The sequence below is a fragment of the Gavialis gangeticus genome, unplaced genomic scaffold, assembly GCF_001723915.1.
Source record: "Gavialis gangeticus isolate Ggan-Ray unplaced genomic scaffold, GavGan_comp1, whole genome shotgun sequence".
In the NCBI taxonomy this organism is placed as follows: Eukaryota; Metazoa; Chordata; order Crocodylia; family Gavialidae; genus Gavialis; species Gavialis gangeticus.
The window spans coordinates 222,051,936-222,067,938 of NW_017729032.1; the positions used below are offsets into that span (position 1 = coordinate 222,051,936).

The 16,003-nt window shown below is 39.1% G+C and overlaps 1 long non-coding RNA gene across 1 annotated transcript in view; it reads left to right on the plus strand.

Moving 5' to 3' along the window:
- Positions 1-16,003, plus strand: part of LOC109303032 — a 243,262-nt gene that overhangs the window by 39,498 nt on the left and 187,761 nt on the right. Inside the window, exon 2 of the long non-coding RNA XR_002098990.1 lies at positions 13,473-13,552. This is a non-coding gene — a long non-coding RNA (uncharacterized LOC109303032). The remainder of the gene's footprint in view (positions 1-13,472; positions 13,553-16,003) is intronic.

The following is a 16,003-nucleotide window of genomic DNA, read 5'->3' on the forward strand; positions in this document are numbered from 1 at the left end:
CTATCTCTCATGCATTGTCTCCCATGGCCTCTGATCCTTACTACCACATATTTGCATTTTCACAGACTTGCATTTTGCGTAGTGGCTTCTATTCCATCCAGGGGAACAGAGAACAATAGCAGACTCTCTGTATGCCTGAAGAAGGATGTTTGTACCCAAAAGCTTGCAAAGAACAATTTTTTCCAACTATTTAGCTGTTTTAATAAAAGATATCACATTTACGCAAAGAACCTTGTCTGCCTATATCCTTAGACCAACATAGCTACAACCAACGCCCCCGTCAAACTTTGTATTTCACTTGCTTGCACAAAGACAAATATAGGCAAGACATTATTTAAATGTGTACATAACTGTGCACTTGCAAGGATCAGTCATTTTGGAAAACAGAAGAAGTTAAAAAATGTATACACCTTTATATGAATCTGAATCATAGGTTGGCTACTTCTAAACCTTCTGGTTGCAAAAGCAACCTTCCAAATATGCTCTCCCTGAAATTACTGATGGCTGAAGAGAAAGAATGGTTTAATTCTGCTCTCAGACTGTGTTTGAAATCAGACATTTTAGGAACACTTTTCTTAATTTGACTTTTTTGCTTCAATTCGGAATGGAAGCAAAACGTCTTGTCCCAAACTTTAGTAAATTGTAACATACTTCAACTAATAAGTTCCTAGATTTCACACCTGGGGACCATCTAAAATAGGCAGAAAATGCTTCTATAGCTGGCTCCTTGTTTAGTTATTATTTTTGTATGTTACTTTAATCATTGCATTAACTGGATATATCAGTTTGTAAGCTTTTAGTTACCTGTAATGCACTATATGTACCTATTGCATATACAGTAATTAAGAAAGGTTTACACTGAAATTCTTCCTGTATCCTCCTTGATGCACATGTTGACAGTCATGTTTATCCCTGAGTCCCATGGGTGCATGAGTCTAGCACCACCAGCAAAGACAGGGTGGGGAATATAAGTAATCATATAAGTGATGAGTAGTGTAGTATGAGAATGAGTGTGGCTCCATCATTACACTGTACCACCTATAATGTCCTCTGTAGCTCAAACCTATAATACAACTCCACTTTACCTATATTTCACTAATTTTAATTTGAAGATCCAGATGTGTGACCTCTTAAGAGCTATAAAAGTAGAATGTGGTTTTATTAGTATGTAACAATTTAGTGTATTATTTGGTCAATTAAGAATATTTCTTGTGATAGCATTTCATTTAGGACAGAAATATTTTTTGTACTGTACCCTTGGCTCCTCTAATATAGTTTACATTTTGAACTCTTTCCAACAAACAGAACTTTCAGACAGAAGTATATTAATGGAGAAGGGAATATAATGCCAAAGCAATTAATCCCTATTAGTTAAAATACATCTGGAAGATTGAAGCAATTCATACTTTTAAGGCTGAAATTTAATATACAGCTATTCCCATAGACTGGGTCTGATGTGGACTTAAAAATGTTCTGTTCAATAACAATGTGGAGGAGCACCTTTGGGGTGCTCACCACTTAGTGGGCTCTTGCAGATAGTCATTTTAAGTGGGAAAGTCTGTGGCAGTGCACCTTTAGGTGCCTGCCACTTTAAGATTGAAATCAGGCAGCTAGCAGGTGTTGGCCAGCTCTGATAACATGGCCATTTTAGGTCCAGGCCCACAAGGCTGAGCCAGCAGTCTGCTGCTGCAGCCAAAACAATGACACCCAACTGAGCCACTGCTCACAACACCTTAGTGGTAAGGGAGGAACTATGAGGATGGCAGGAGGTCCTTAGGAACCCAGTTGGGTCCCAAGTTCCAGGAAAAAGGCAATACATCCTAAAGAGAACAAGGTCCAGCCTAGGGAGGGGCTTATTGTTTGCAGGCCTACACAGGGGCTAGGCAAGCCCCTGATTTCGAACAGGCAGGGGTGAAGCCTGGGGTTCAGATGAGCCCAGCTGAGTGTGGAGCCATGTTAATATGATCTCTGGGGCTCTAAGCAAGCCCAGTGTGAGATGGCTGTATGGTGGGGCCCAGAAGGGGACCCCTGCTCCCCAAGGAGGTCAGCTGCTGTAGTGCTGGGACCAGAGCACCCCGGCTGGTCAATGCAAGAGGGCTGGAAGGCTGAAGGGCAATGAAGCCCAATGTGAGGGACATGCCTGGGTCATGATGGGCTATCAGACAGCCTGACTGGCTTGGAGGTGGGGCAAGAGCCTACGGAGGCTGAAGGTCCCTTCAATGCAGGGGACATCACTGTCTAGAGAAATTCGCCCAGCACAAGGCGAATTGGCTGGTCACCATTTAGATGAGGGTCTTGAGAGGGCCTGAGGGGCTATGTGCTGGCCAGCCAAGCTGTGTGAGTAGGCAAGCCTGATGGCCTACATGGCCGCTCAAGAGAGCAGGACAGGTTGGGTGTGGCCCAGTGTGGGGCAGCATGAAAGAGGCCCAGTGAGAGAGGTAAAGTGCAAGAGGCCCCAGTGGGAAGGGGGGCGGTATGAATGAGGCCCAATGGGGTGGAGTGAAAGGATGAATTCATGAGGCCTAGCAAGGGACTGAGTTGGCCCAGTCATCAGCCTGAGAAAAAAGCAACTATAGGATGCCATCTGTGAGGCATGGGACATGATAAGGGAAGGTCATAGTTGTGTATAGTGCTCCCTGGCATTGGGGCATTAAAATGGGCAGCCTACCCCATTTTACACCAACGTATGGAGCAGCAAGTTGTGGCAGACAAGACTGGGTGGACTGTCCTATTAGACAAGTGGGCGGGCCTAGGTTGCGACCCGGCCCTGGGAGGGCCCCGTGTCACAAACAAAATTGGCTATCCTTAGAACTTTCATTTGCTGTGATAGCTACACAACATCTGGATAACGTGTTGGCTGTTTGTGAGCTGAAATCACACTACCAATGACACGTTGTTTCCTTTTACTTCCCTAACTACCTGCACCTATCTGTCTTCTCTTGTTTTACACTTGGATTTTAAACTGTTGGGAGTATGGGACCAACTTTTTTCTTCTATGGTCACATATAATCTAACTAAGAGTTGTCCTGGTCTGTGCCTGGAATCCTTAGGTCTAATAGTGGTAATAATAATAATAATCAATAATTTATCATCAACATTGATAGAAAAACCCCCCAGCTCCCACAGGAAAAACGTTTCAGACCATAGGAAATGTTTAATGCAGAGTCAGGAGAAATCCCAGAAGTTATTAGTTTATGATGAGCAATGTTTGCAAGCCCTGAGCCCAACAGTGCTGCAGTTCCTTTATAATATAACCCAATAACAGTGGTGGGTGAATGCATACCATACTGTACATACATTTCCTGTTAAAACACACCTAATTGCTAACAGAAGTATCTTTTACTGTGGCTTGATTTTCTTTAACTTAGGTCCCAATGTCAGTAACACATCTGCAGCACCCCAGTCGATCCAAGTTCTCGCCTTGTCAACTTCTGATGTTTGGAATTTGTTCTGATGATGTTCCTAACCTAACTGTTTTTTTGTGCAGAAAACAAAGTGATCAGGTTTCATGAGAGCTGAGCTGTAGCACACTTGTATGTAGCTCTTGGAGGAAAACTGCTAGAGGAAATAGAAGTCTGTAGTATGCTCCAAATTTCCTTCAGGGCCTCTGTTCTTTGATTTAATCTAGTAACTGTCAGTGACTTTTAGCCATTCTTTAGACAAATAGGCAGTGGCAACAAATACACTTAAAGGAAGTAAATTAGAACTCTGTATTTAACCCTATGAATAGCCCAAGTATCTTTACTCATTGCTTAAAATCTTACCCATGTTATCAGGGTTTCAGACTTCTTTCAACAGAAAACATATCTATTCATATTCATATTAAAAACGGGGCAAGTAGTTGAAAAAATAACACTTTGCCAAGGAAGCTTTTTTTTGCTACATGCTATATGATTGTAAATGGCTTTTATGAGTTTACAGTAATGAGGTATTTGCAGGTAACTGAGCTATGGGTATTTTTTTCTTTTCATGGTTTAATCAGTGAAAGTTGCTAATAAGAAAAATATATATTTTTCACATGCCAGAATTTTATGGAGCAATGAATCCTTCTTTCATTTATAAAACAAATACAGTACCTTAGAAATTCCCAAGAGCCATATGCTGGCATTTTTCATTATCTGGAGGGAAATCACATTCAATTCAGGCCACATTTTTACTAAAAAGTAGAATCAATTCAATTTCTTGTTTTATGAATAGTTCTTAGGCATTTGTGTATTATGTAAGTCTCACATGTTCTTAAAATCTGTTGACTAAATGTTAATGTGAGGATTTTTATTTCTTAGTTTTCCATGTCATTCTCCTCTTAAAGGGAAAGACTACAACTTTTTCTTCACTTAGCTTTAAATATGTAGCACATTTGTAGGGGGGGAGATGATTCCTGTATACAATAATATTCATGAGATTGACCTGACCTTAAAAACTCAAGCAGAACTGGTGCAATAAGTGGATGTATTCATGTGTGCAGAAGAAACTAAACATACTTTTTGTTGAATCGGCTGGTGGCAATTAATGCATAGCTTTACCCTATGTTCACAATAATTTCCATGATTGCCAGCCTGGCAGCACTCTTAACCATATTTGTGGTTAGAGTAATTTTATTTCTGAATTCCCTTGAACAAATACATCAGAAACCTTATACACTAAAAATGGTTTTCCCTGGAATTATTCTCTCAATAATAGTGTAAAGTGAAAAATCATGGTCATCTTATGTTCCTACTATGCTATCATGATGCTGGTAGCCAGTGCAGTGCACTGCAGTGCAGTGCAGTTGCAGTGAAGAAAACCTTTTAATATGATATGTGAATTCCAGCTCATAAAACACCTCTTCTTCTAATCTAATTTTTGCAGCATTACTGAGTTTAGAAAATAATGAAACACATGATATCTAGAAAACATTTTAAGTATATGTTTATGTTCTGAGATCTATGACATGTTAGATGTTCCTCTTAACTAGTTTGTAACCAGGCTATTGCAAAGTAGCCATTACAAGTAGCGCTGGTTAAGCTATTTGTAGGGAGCAATTATGTTCAGTGAATTCAGAACTGAACACAGGGTGGTACACAATCACACTTGGGCCTCTAAGAGGACAGCAAGTTCTCCAAAACCACCCCAGAAGAGCACAATGTAATGTACCATTTTACCATTGCCTTATGGTTTCACCAGAATGATACTTGAAAAGGCCCATAGGAAAAAAAATCTTTGCTTTCATGGAAGGAAGCTTAATTATGCCCCTCTCCTTCTTTAAATTACCAACAAACCAGTTTCAAGTGAAAGGAATATATACAGGAGAGTCAGAAATAAAACAATAAGTGTTGACTTTGGATTTAAAGGTGGTGGGAAGGGGGTTTCTCTTCAGCCCAATCCCCATATGTGCACATGGACTTTGTTACTGCAAATAGGAGTACGGTCACTGCATAGGCATAGGATGCAACAATGAGGCAGGAAGGTAAGGTAGGACACTACATCAGGAAAGTGCCAGGACCCTCAGTTGTTTAACCTGACCTTTCATACATTAGGACACAACTTTCATTAGCAATGAGTACTCTGAAAAAGAAGGATGGAACTAGAAGGTGAAAAGTACACTATTTAAAAAAAGAAATGTGTTACTGCATTGAGGGACAGCATTTCTATGAATAAGAACCACAATTTTTCAAATAATTACATACTGTTCTTGCGGTCTCAGAGGTAAACATATTTTTTTATCACATGGGACATATTAATTAGGGACCTGATCAAAAGTGCAGTGAAATTAGTAAGGACCTGGTTCTGCTGACTACCTGAGTCCAGGCTGAACTTGATTGTGATCTGATTTATGCCTCTGCAAATTATAGAGAAACTCCTCCATCAAAGGAGTTTCACAGCTGTAAAATGTGTGACAATGGAACTGGATTGTGTTCCTCTTTTACAAACAAAGTTAATTTAATTATCTATGGACAAGAGTGAAAACCTGTTCTTGGTTTATGCAAATAAACTTCTCCCATTGTGTGTGCGTGCATGTGTGTGTGTGGCTGTCTGTTTTAAAGTAGGAGATGAAGAATTTTCAAGTCTAGCAGGTGTGGCACTCTTGGTTTTTATATTTACATTAACTGAAAGTCTAACTTTTATTGAAAGTAGGATGGTGCAGAGTTCAAAAGGCAAAACCATTCATCAAGTTACTAAAATACCAAGGAAGTGTTTTTCTGAACTTGCTGCTCCCTTCTGTAAAGGTGGGTTGAGGAGGGGAGGGTGGGGGGGGAGTGTTTTTAATGGGTGGAAAAAAAAGTTGGCATGCATGGCTCAGTTTTGATTATGAACATATGCTGCAAGTATTAGCAAGACAGAAGAGTGGAATGCATGTTCTATTTCTTTATATAAAAGGTACTTCTTTCCAAATAACCATTTTTCCTGGTTACAAGAAATAGTGTGCAAGCAAGTTATCACAAAGCAGTCATGCACATTATTGCTGGAGGGTGGCAGGATGGACTTAACCTGGAAGTCTTTCAAGGTTTGTTCAAAATATAAGTCAAACAATATCACAAAATGGATTCTTTTAATCTGCTCAAAGGGGTCACTCACAAATGCAGTGTGTGATTGAGAATGCAGGTATATAATTAAAGGCAAAGTTTCATGATCGTTTAAAACTAATTATCCCCTATATTGCCACTACATAGGACTCACATGCAGAATTTTTTTAAGTCAGTCACCTTAATTTGCTCTGTTTGTAGTCTTTACGCAAAGGATAACTACAGATTGTCAAAAAGCCTGAGGCAATCTTCATGGGTTAGTTTAAGCTGTGTAGATTTAACTGATAAGCAAGTGAACAGACATTCACTTTTGATTCCAAAAATTCAGCCATATGTCTGCAGTGGCCCAGGCCAGAAGCCATGGGGCTCTAAAGCATGCCTTCCTGCTGGACTGGAACAGACAGCTTAGGCCAAGGCTAACCCTTCTACCTTGCAAGGGATGGGAGGGGGAGGGTTGTGGGGGAGGTGCAAAGTATTTTGGGATGCCTGTGGGACTATGAATTAACTTGACTCTGGAGGGGATCTCTGACAGAAGTTCAATAAACCAATTTAACCTCAATCAGTTCAGTCTGATACTGTATCCATCCAGGTTTATCATAAATCAGTTTCAGCCATTTTGCAAGTGGTTTATGTGCACTGAACTTCTATTATGTTACTGATTTGAACTAGTTTCTAATCATTTATACTGGTTTATGTATAATTTCTGTCCCTAGCCAAAATGATTACACTGGGACTGAAAGAACACCCCACCACCTCCACATTTTATGTTCCATTAAAAGCATATTATTAGTTAGTAGAAAGTTTGTGTTATTTTTGCTAGTTTAGGTTATCTTTTCTTATTCTTTGGTGGCATATGTTTCTCTATAGAGGATCAAATTCTGAATTTTCTCAGGCAGAATAGCCAGTGGGATCAATAGAAGTTTTATTAGAGTCTAAAATCAAAGAAAGGGTCTCACAAGAATATTTATTATACCCCCAAAGAATTGAAAAAGTACCACAAAAGGTGAAGCAGCACTCTCAAGATCACTCCTACATTTGAACTAACAGTAAAACACACACAATATTGTACCTAATCCGATGATCTAACTACAATATATTAGTTCCTAATAGGAGTGTTATTTAAAAAAATTCTTAATTGCCCTCAAATCAAATCTTTTAGTTCAAATCACAGATCTACAAGTACCTGTGAATCATTCAGATTAACAATTTGCTCCAGAACCGTCACAGCTAATATGACTTAATGGACATTTAAGCCTAGTGGGTAAATGGCCAGAGCCATACCTGTTTTGATGAGAATCATATCCTAACCTAAGGAGGACCACATCAAACCTGTTGTCTGTTTTTAGCTGTACAAGGTCTTCTTTTTGAATGGTCATTTAAAGTGTTAAAAAAGAAAAATAAAGATTATAACCCAATAAGATCTGGCAAACTGGAAAAGAAACAGAGAGATTAGATAGCATGACAGATGCATGTACTCATAAACATTAGGGGCTGGAAGGCACCTTGCTAGATCAAGTCCATCCCCCCTGCCATAGGCAGGAAGTCTGCTGGGGTCAAATGACTCCCACAAGATAAGCATCCAAATGCCATTTGAATGAGCCCGGAGTTGGTGCTTGCACCACCTCTGGGGGGAGTCTGTTTGAGACCTTGGACACTCATACCATAAAGAAGTTTTTCCTTATGTCCAGTCTGAATTGGCCTGCCAGAAGTTTGTGGCTGATAGACCTTGTTATCCCTTGGGGAGCCCTGGTGAACAACTGTTCTCCCAAATCCTGGTGCACCCCCCTTATGTACTTATAGTCCGCCATGAAGTCCCCCCTGAGCCTTCTCTTCTCCAGGTGGAAGAGTCCCATGTACCCTCAGCCTCTCATAAGTCTTGCTCTCTTGGCCTTACCTTCCCCTGATCATGTGGGTGGCTCTCATCTGGACTCTCTAGATAGGATGGGTATGAACCATCTCATCTCTACATTAGAGGCTAAAATGCAGACTCATAGTGATATTGGTCAAAATATAGTTATGAAACCCCAAATTTGTTTGAGTGTTATGCATTAGTAGTGGATCGCCACATAATTCATAAAAACATTTGCAGTAACTGCAAACTGATGCCTGCCTTGACCAAGTCCAAATGTGATTGGAAACTGAGCTGTTCTAAAGATGACCATTTTCAAACCAGAGATATCATACATCTTGCTTTAATTTTACTAAACAGAAAGATTATAGGGCTCTGGGTTGAGACCCATGGATTGAGAGTTTCCCTGTTTTGTGAATAAATAAAAAGTTTTGTGCATAAATAAAAAACAATTGGAACAAAATTTTCAAAAGTCACCAGTCACCTTTCACTAACAATAAATTCCCTTTTTTTTTAAAGAAATGCAAAGTAATACAAAGTTAAGTCTTATTTCAGTATTAGTTTTCTCTGCCGTACCTAAATTTTGCCGACTGTTCACAATTGATGGAATGTCTCTTTGTAGGGACTTGCAAATTATTTGGATTCAAATATTACCTTATACTTCAGGTAAGTGTAAGTTTAAAACCCAACATATAACATCAAAGCTTTTATGCTGCATGTATGTCAGATTTTGCTTTTATAAGGTGAAAAATTATGATAAAAATAGTACCTTTTTAGTCAGTAAAATTACTCCTTAGTATTTAGTGTTGTACCTCTCAGAAGGAAAGTTCAGAATCATAGTTCAGGGAAAGGTGAGGGGCAGATGACTAAGCTACCTCATTGCACCTCAGGTTTGAGCTACTATAGGGGATGTTCCAGGCACAAAATTAGCAGCTCTATAGATGAGCCACTCTACTAATGAAGTGGTTTAGACAGGGCTAATTTCTAGACAGAAATTATACATAACCTGGTATAAGTGATCAAAAACTTGCTCAAATCTGCAACAAAATAGAAGTTAAGTGCATATAAACCACTTTCAAAATGGCTGAAACCAGTTTAAGATAAACCTGGATGAATGTAGTATCAGACTGAACTGATTTAGGTTAAATTGGTTTATTGAACTTCTGTCCCAAATCCCCTCCAGAGTCAAGTTATTTCATAGTCCTGAGTTAATTCATAGTTTCAAGGTACTTTGCACATCCCTTGCAACCCCCCATCACAGGGTGCATGGGCTAGCACTGGCCCAAGCTGTCTGCTCTAACCCAGAAGGAAGGTCTGCTCTAGCACCCCTTAACTTCTGGCCTGAGCCACTGCAGGAATGTGGCTGCATTTCTGGAATCAAAAGTGAATGTCTGTTCACTTGCTTATTGGTTCAATCTATGCAGTTCCGACTAAAATGAGAAGATTGAATCAATTCAGCCTCAGGCTTTTTGACTGTCTGTACTTAGCCCAGGTGACATGTTCCCCACTTCCAGAAACATGCCTCCAGCAATTTCTGGGGGCATGTCTCTAGAAGTAGGGAACCCTGACTTTCCCTACTTCCAAAGACAAACCCTTGAGATTGCTGGGGGTGCATTTCTGGAAGCAGGAAAAGAATTTACCCATTATGATCTGACACATTTTCCTGCCATAAAGCAAAGAGACATCTGCCAAAATAAAACAGCACCAATTTTATTACTACTTTACGGCACAACAAAGGGTATGGACGTCTATTTGTTTTTGTTTTGTGCCACCATAAAAATGACAGCACAAAGGCAACAAAGTCAACGCCTGTTTGCACTCTGAAAGCTGTTCTAATTTTCAATATCTCAGTCTCTCATGGGCTTTTAGTTTTAATGGATTGCCCTGCATCCTGAAGATCCCTCTTGCTGTTGCTAGCTATAGGAAAATCTCCTTGCACTAGTCCCCCCAGCACATTGCCAACAGCAAAGCCTAAAGCTATTTTGCTGAGTTTCTGCCCTAGAGGAATTTGTAGTTCTTGCTCACAACCACTCCTGCAACACTTTATATAGCGTATAGGAATGTTTCAAGGGTCTTACAGCAATAGCAAGAACAATATTTTAAAGGTGACCTGGGTAGTATGTTAGTGATTCTGACTTCTCTACTGTATCAAAAGACTGAAATTAAAACTGTGTGTGTGATAAAACCAGTATACCACATAGCGGTCTGCGGCATGAATTGAAGTTCTACTACATAATGTGTTTTATCCCAAGCCTGCTGTCTAAACTACTGTGATTCACTCTTCTCCACATGTGACATCTGCTAAAAGGATATTTAAAAAATATTGCCAAAACAGTTTTCCTAATAATGGAATTATCTTTCCTTTATTTCTAGGCAAAACCCTTTGCCTCTTGATAGGTAAAAAGTATTTAGTTTAGCTAGGTTTGTAGGATGCTTAAGGTCTTGACTTAATATACTTAAATTATATGAGTAGGTTTATTGACTCAGTCAGATCAATCTCATGTTTGTCTTTCAAGTCAAGCATGTACTTACATGTTTTGTTAGATCAGCACCAAATATGTCTATAGCCTGTAAGTCTGGATTAGGTCCTAAAGTAAGTAATGGCGTTCATTTAAGACATAATAAAAATAGTATTTGTGCTGAATGAATAATTTGAAAAGTACATTTCTGTATGTTTAGCATTGATTCTACTTGTGCAATACCTTTATATAAGAATAAGTTGTTCTGGCTTACTGTGACTGTTCAGGTGATTACATGAAATTCATTCACTTTAAGTGGAGGAAAAGCATCAGCATTTTTAATGCAAATGCTTATGAGCATACATGTTAAATTTGGTTATTTTGAACACTTATGCATGACAATGAAACTAATTTCCCAACTGCATCCACAACAGTAAAACTGGCTTGTTGTAATATTTGCAAAAAGTAAATGCAAGTTATGTCCAAACCTGAAGAAAAGTAATTATTACATTTAATACTGTGGGATACATTTTGAACTACTTGGTTTTCAGTTCTACTGGCATTTTCAGAGATGTGGACTGAACTTTATAATTTGTTTCAATACAGCACTATATCCATTACCAAATGAAAAGTAATCTCTTCTGCTACCCAGGATTCTGGAAAATAACAAACCTTTGCTTCTGTTATACCAATTAATTTTAAAAAAATCAGGCATCCCTTAATGTATATTTTGTAACAGATAACCGGATTTGGTGCCCATTGAAGTCAATGGAAAGGCTCCCACTGACATCAGTAAACATGAGATTCGGGCCTGACTTCATCATATTTCAGGAGGATTTCTAGTTCAGAAACTAAAGCTGAAGGAGATGAAAAATGTAATTCTATATAAATAGCATAGGGGGGTGCATGTGCACCCCCCTGAGCTTGGTGGTGCATCCCCTGCAAAAAGTGCCACAAGCACTGCCGGCGGCATCAGTAGGTGGTCGTCACTCACCATCCCCCGCCACCACCAACAGTGCTGCAGCCACCTGTGGGCGCCCACTGCTCACTGCTGCCCTGCTCCCGCTGCTGACAGCACTGCTACTGCCTGCAGGAGCTCACCACTCACCACCACCGCCCTCCCCCACTGCCACTGACAGCACCGCCACCACCTGTGGGAACTCGCCATGCTCCCCCCCCCCACTCTCCAGGGGCATACGGCATTCATGATAAATAGTAAATATAATTGCTATTGAAATCTCATGTCTGACTAGCTTCAACACAGTGAAAGCTTCCTTCCACACAGGTGTGGTTATGAGAGAATGGATAACTCTTTCTAATCAGAAAGAAGGAGGTGACTTTTGCCTTTAACTCAAGATTATTTGAAAAGAGCATGCACAATACTAATTTCATGTCTAAAAATATCTAAGGGCCATAAGGTAGAGAGGGTGGTAGATGAGAGAGAGGAAAAGAGAAGTGTCCTCAGTCACTCCTGACTCGGAGTGTTCTGAGAAATAAATACTACAGGTTTTTCCAGACATCAGTTCAATCTTCTGAAAATTATTGCCCCTCATAATCTGACTCCAATTTGTTTTTCTCAAACATGTTACATAGCTGTCTCAGTCATCTTTGCCAAGGCTATATTTAGCCCATTGAGCCTACATTTCTAAGAAGGACCATCCCATATAATAGATACAAGATTTGTTTTCTTCACAAGAAGAACTATTATTATTCCCTGTTCTTATGATAAATTTTCCCACTGTTGTATGTGAGGGAAATATATTCTTGGGGTAAGAGTCAAGAAAAGCTGGTGAACAGACTCTATATTTTTAGACTGTCTTTGTTAATGTAACTGCAAAGCAATGCCTTACACAAATAACCAAATAGGAGACAGACATTGGAATAAGCAAATTACCCCCCCAAAAAATAAAAAAATGAATGTGAATGACTCTGGAGAGGAAATGAAGTATTTTAGCAAGACTAAAATAGCACAGGACAGGCATTTGGAAAGAGTAAAAGAAATGCAATATTTATTTGAAATTTCTCTGCAATTCTTCCCTGTATGGTTCAGCTGGTATGTGGTGCGCCGTTACATAACTGTTTCCGCAGGCTTGCAAATGTTAAGGTCAGGTTCAGGTTAAGCTCAGGTGGCTGGCCCATGTGATACCAGTGAGAGTAGTGGAGGCATCTGGGCCTCGTGTGTTTTTTCTCCTGATTTTTCTGAAGCAAATTTTGAGATGGCATAAAAGCAATAGTGTGCATCCTGGTCACGTACCCATAGAACCAGGTCATTCCATCAGAGTTAGGATTCACAGACAGTGCTTTAAAGAAATGCGTATAAGGATCTAGAGATACTGTTATGTAGAAGAAAAGTCACATAGAGTAATATTCTTCTTCTACTTCATGGTTTTGAATTAGACTAGAAAAGCTGAAGTTTTATCTTATTTTAAATACCTGCAAAATGGAATGGTTCTCTCAGAGCAATGGTAAGGGATGGGGAAGATTTTTGCCTCAAGTAGATGCAGTCCAGACCTGAACCAGCTGAGAAATTATTACTTACTAAATGATCTAAGTCACAGTATTGTGTCCACACTATCCAACTGTGTGCTTAAGCACCTTATGGAATGAATAGAGCAACCATGGTCCTTGCCTAGTAACTTTTAATAATCTATGATTTTATAGATCTCACTCTGAGTTCTCTGGAATTGCCAAAAACTGGACTGGCACCATGTTTGGAGGTACCGCCAGTAAGGACTTTAGAGGTATTGCAAGCAAACCATTTTTGTAGTCTGGAGATGATACACGGAGGACAGAACTGAAGCCTGTTTTCACGACTCTACATGGAGCTTAACTGCTCTTGTTTGCCCTAGAACTTTCTACCTATTTTGTAGAGAGATGTCAGCACCTTTCAGAAATTCTTCTTTTTCACTATTTTTAATGTTTTGAGGGAAACTAGTGCAGATATTGGCTATCATTTCAATCATATGAATTGTGATTCAACACAGGGCCACAATCACTGCAGGATTCTGTGGACACAACCTGACTGTGGAGTGTAGATCCCTATTTGCAGATCTTTCTTTTGTTTGTATACATAAGATTTTAATATACAGCAATGTTTTCAAACAATTCATTTTCTAATTGCTATGCAATCTCCTCGATTACCTTGGTACAAACAAAAGCATGGGAAACGACATTATTTCATTTCTGCATATCTGCACCAGTATAATTGAAAGAAAGTTTGAACTTACCATTTCCTTTCACTGAAGATCTGTTTGTTTTTCTGCTAAAATGCCTCAGTAATTATCCTGCATGTGCAAGCAAAAGAACAAGCAAAGAAACAAGAGTTTTGTATTTTTAAAGGCAAATATTTACACAGTGATGCAGCTATACTGTGTCAGTGTCCGCTGAACAGTACGGGAAAGTGATACCATTAATGCAAGATGTCGTCAACTGGCATTTAACGTATCTTATTTCTCGGAACAAAATGGACTAAGTTTAAGAGTAGAAGTCAAGCTGTATAACTAGAAAGCACTGGGTTTTTTCTCCTTGAGTGCAATGCAAATAGCTTCTGAATCAACAGTATGGTAACAATTAGGCAGTGGTCCTTTTCTATTTTGCTGGAGTTTGAAAAGAATAAAAATAGATGATAAATGAGGCTTATGCATGAGCCAAAAGTTACTTTGCAACAGCTGTGTTATCTTACCATGAGATGCTAATTCTATCAGCCCTATTCACAACTTGCTACTAATACCTCACAGGTGGCAAGTCATCTCAGACTCTCACACAGTTAGAAAATTCTTCTGTGATACTTTCAACTTCCACTCTTTATTTCCCATGTTTGTGTGTTAAGGAAAGAAAAACTGTAAAGAAATGATTATTGTAATCACCAGTACAATGACCCTTACTATTACATTATGATGCATAGTGTTTGCAAACTTTTTACAAAGAATATCAGAATCAAGAGAAACTTAGGCAATTGGGGGTTAGTTACCAACTAGAAACTTGTTCAAAGGTATTTTATTATAAAAAAAAAGGAGGACAGAAAGGCAAAGTCAGGCCCTAAATTTCCTAAAGGTTGGGGGCCTTGCAATGTTCTTTTCCCTATTAGCTCCAGAGGCCCCACTTTTCCAATCGCAAAGCTCTCAGTGACTAATCAAGGCACCATGTATGGTGGTTTTATAAAACTAGAGTCCAATTTGTTACCATGTTATTTACTTAAAAATTAGTGTTCAAACTAATGTGGAGCCCAGTCTCAAAAACAAGGACCAAATACTTTATATCACCATTTACCAGCCAGCTACTGAAAAAAATGCCTGGTTCTTACTAGGTCTAGAGTGCTAATGTTTAATAAATATCTACGGAAACAATTTGACATGCTGAATAGCATAGTAGAATTAATGTCTGGAATGCAAATGAAAAACCCTGTAGGGTATTTCTTTTAACTTTGATGCCTCTTGGAATAAAGTCAGTTTTCTTATTATTAACTCAACTATTTGGATAATGCAACTACTAGCCTTAGAGTCTTTTGAAATTGTTACTTTTACATTGGCATGCTTTGGAAATTATTTTAAGTGTTCTATAAGTTGCAAGTTCTTGCTCTGCCACTTTTCTATCCTTTAATGATTGAATGTGGGTTGTGCTCTGTCAGTTCCCTCTTTAGATTAAGCACATGCTTGGAATCTGTCCTGCAGGTTTGTTTTGCTTTTTCCCCCCTAGATTAAAAATTCCAGTCTATTCAAAATTATAAATTACAATTGGAGTAAATAGAATTTGAAATATTTTAAAGATATCTTTACAGACCATTTTAAGGTTCTCAACATTTTCTCTACATATGACTGACTGAGAGCCAATCCTAATTCACACAAATCAGTGAGAATGCGTGTCGGTGGTCTTTAGATTTTTGTCTCTGGGGAAATCTGGCATCCAGGACTCATATTGCAGAGGTGCTCATAATGGGACTGAGGAAGGGTATAACATCTAAAAGCTGGGATGTGATGAGAACTTGAAATCTGTGAATAAAGGGGAGGGGAGAAAGAAAGACATGAAAAAAGTGCAAATTTGGGGAGCAAAAAGGAAAGAAAGAGAAAGCATTTGGGAAGCAAAAGTAAGCAAGAACGTAAGAGAATCTGATGCTGTGGAGAAAGAAAGAGAGCATAATGGCAGGATATAAAGAAACAGTTTGGTTTGTTATCATCCTGCCCTGACGTTCATAA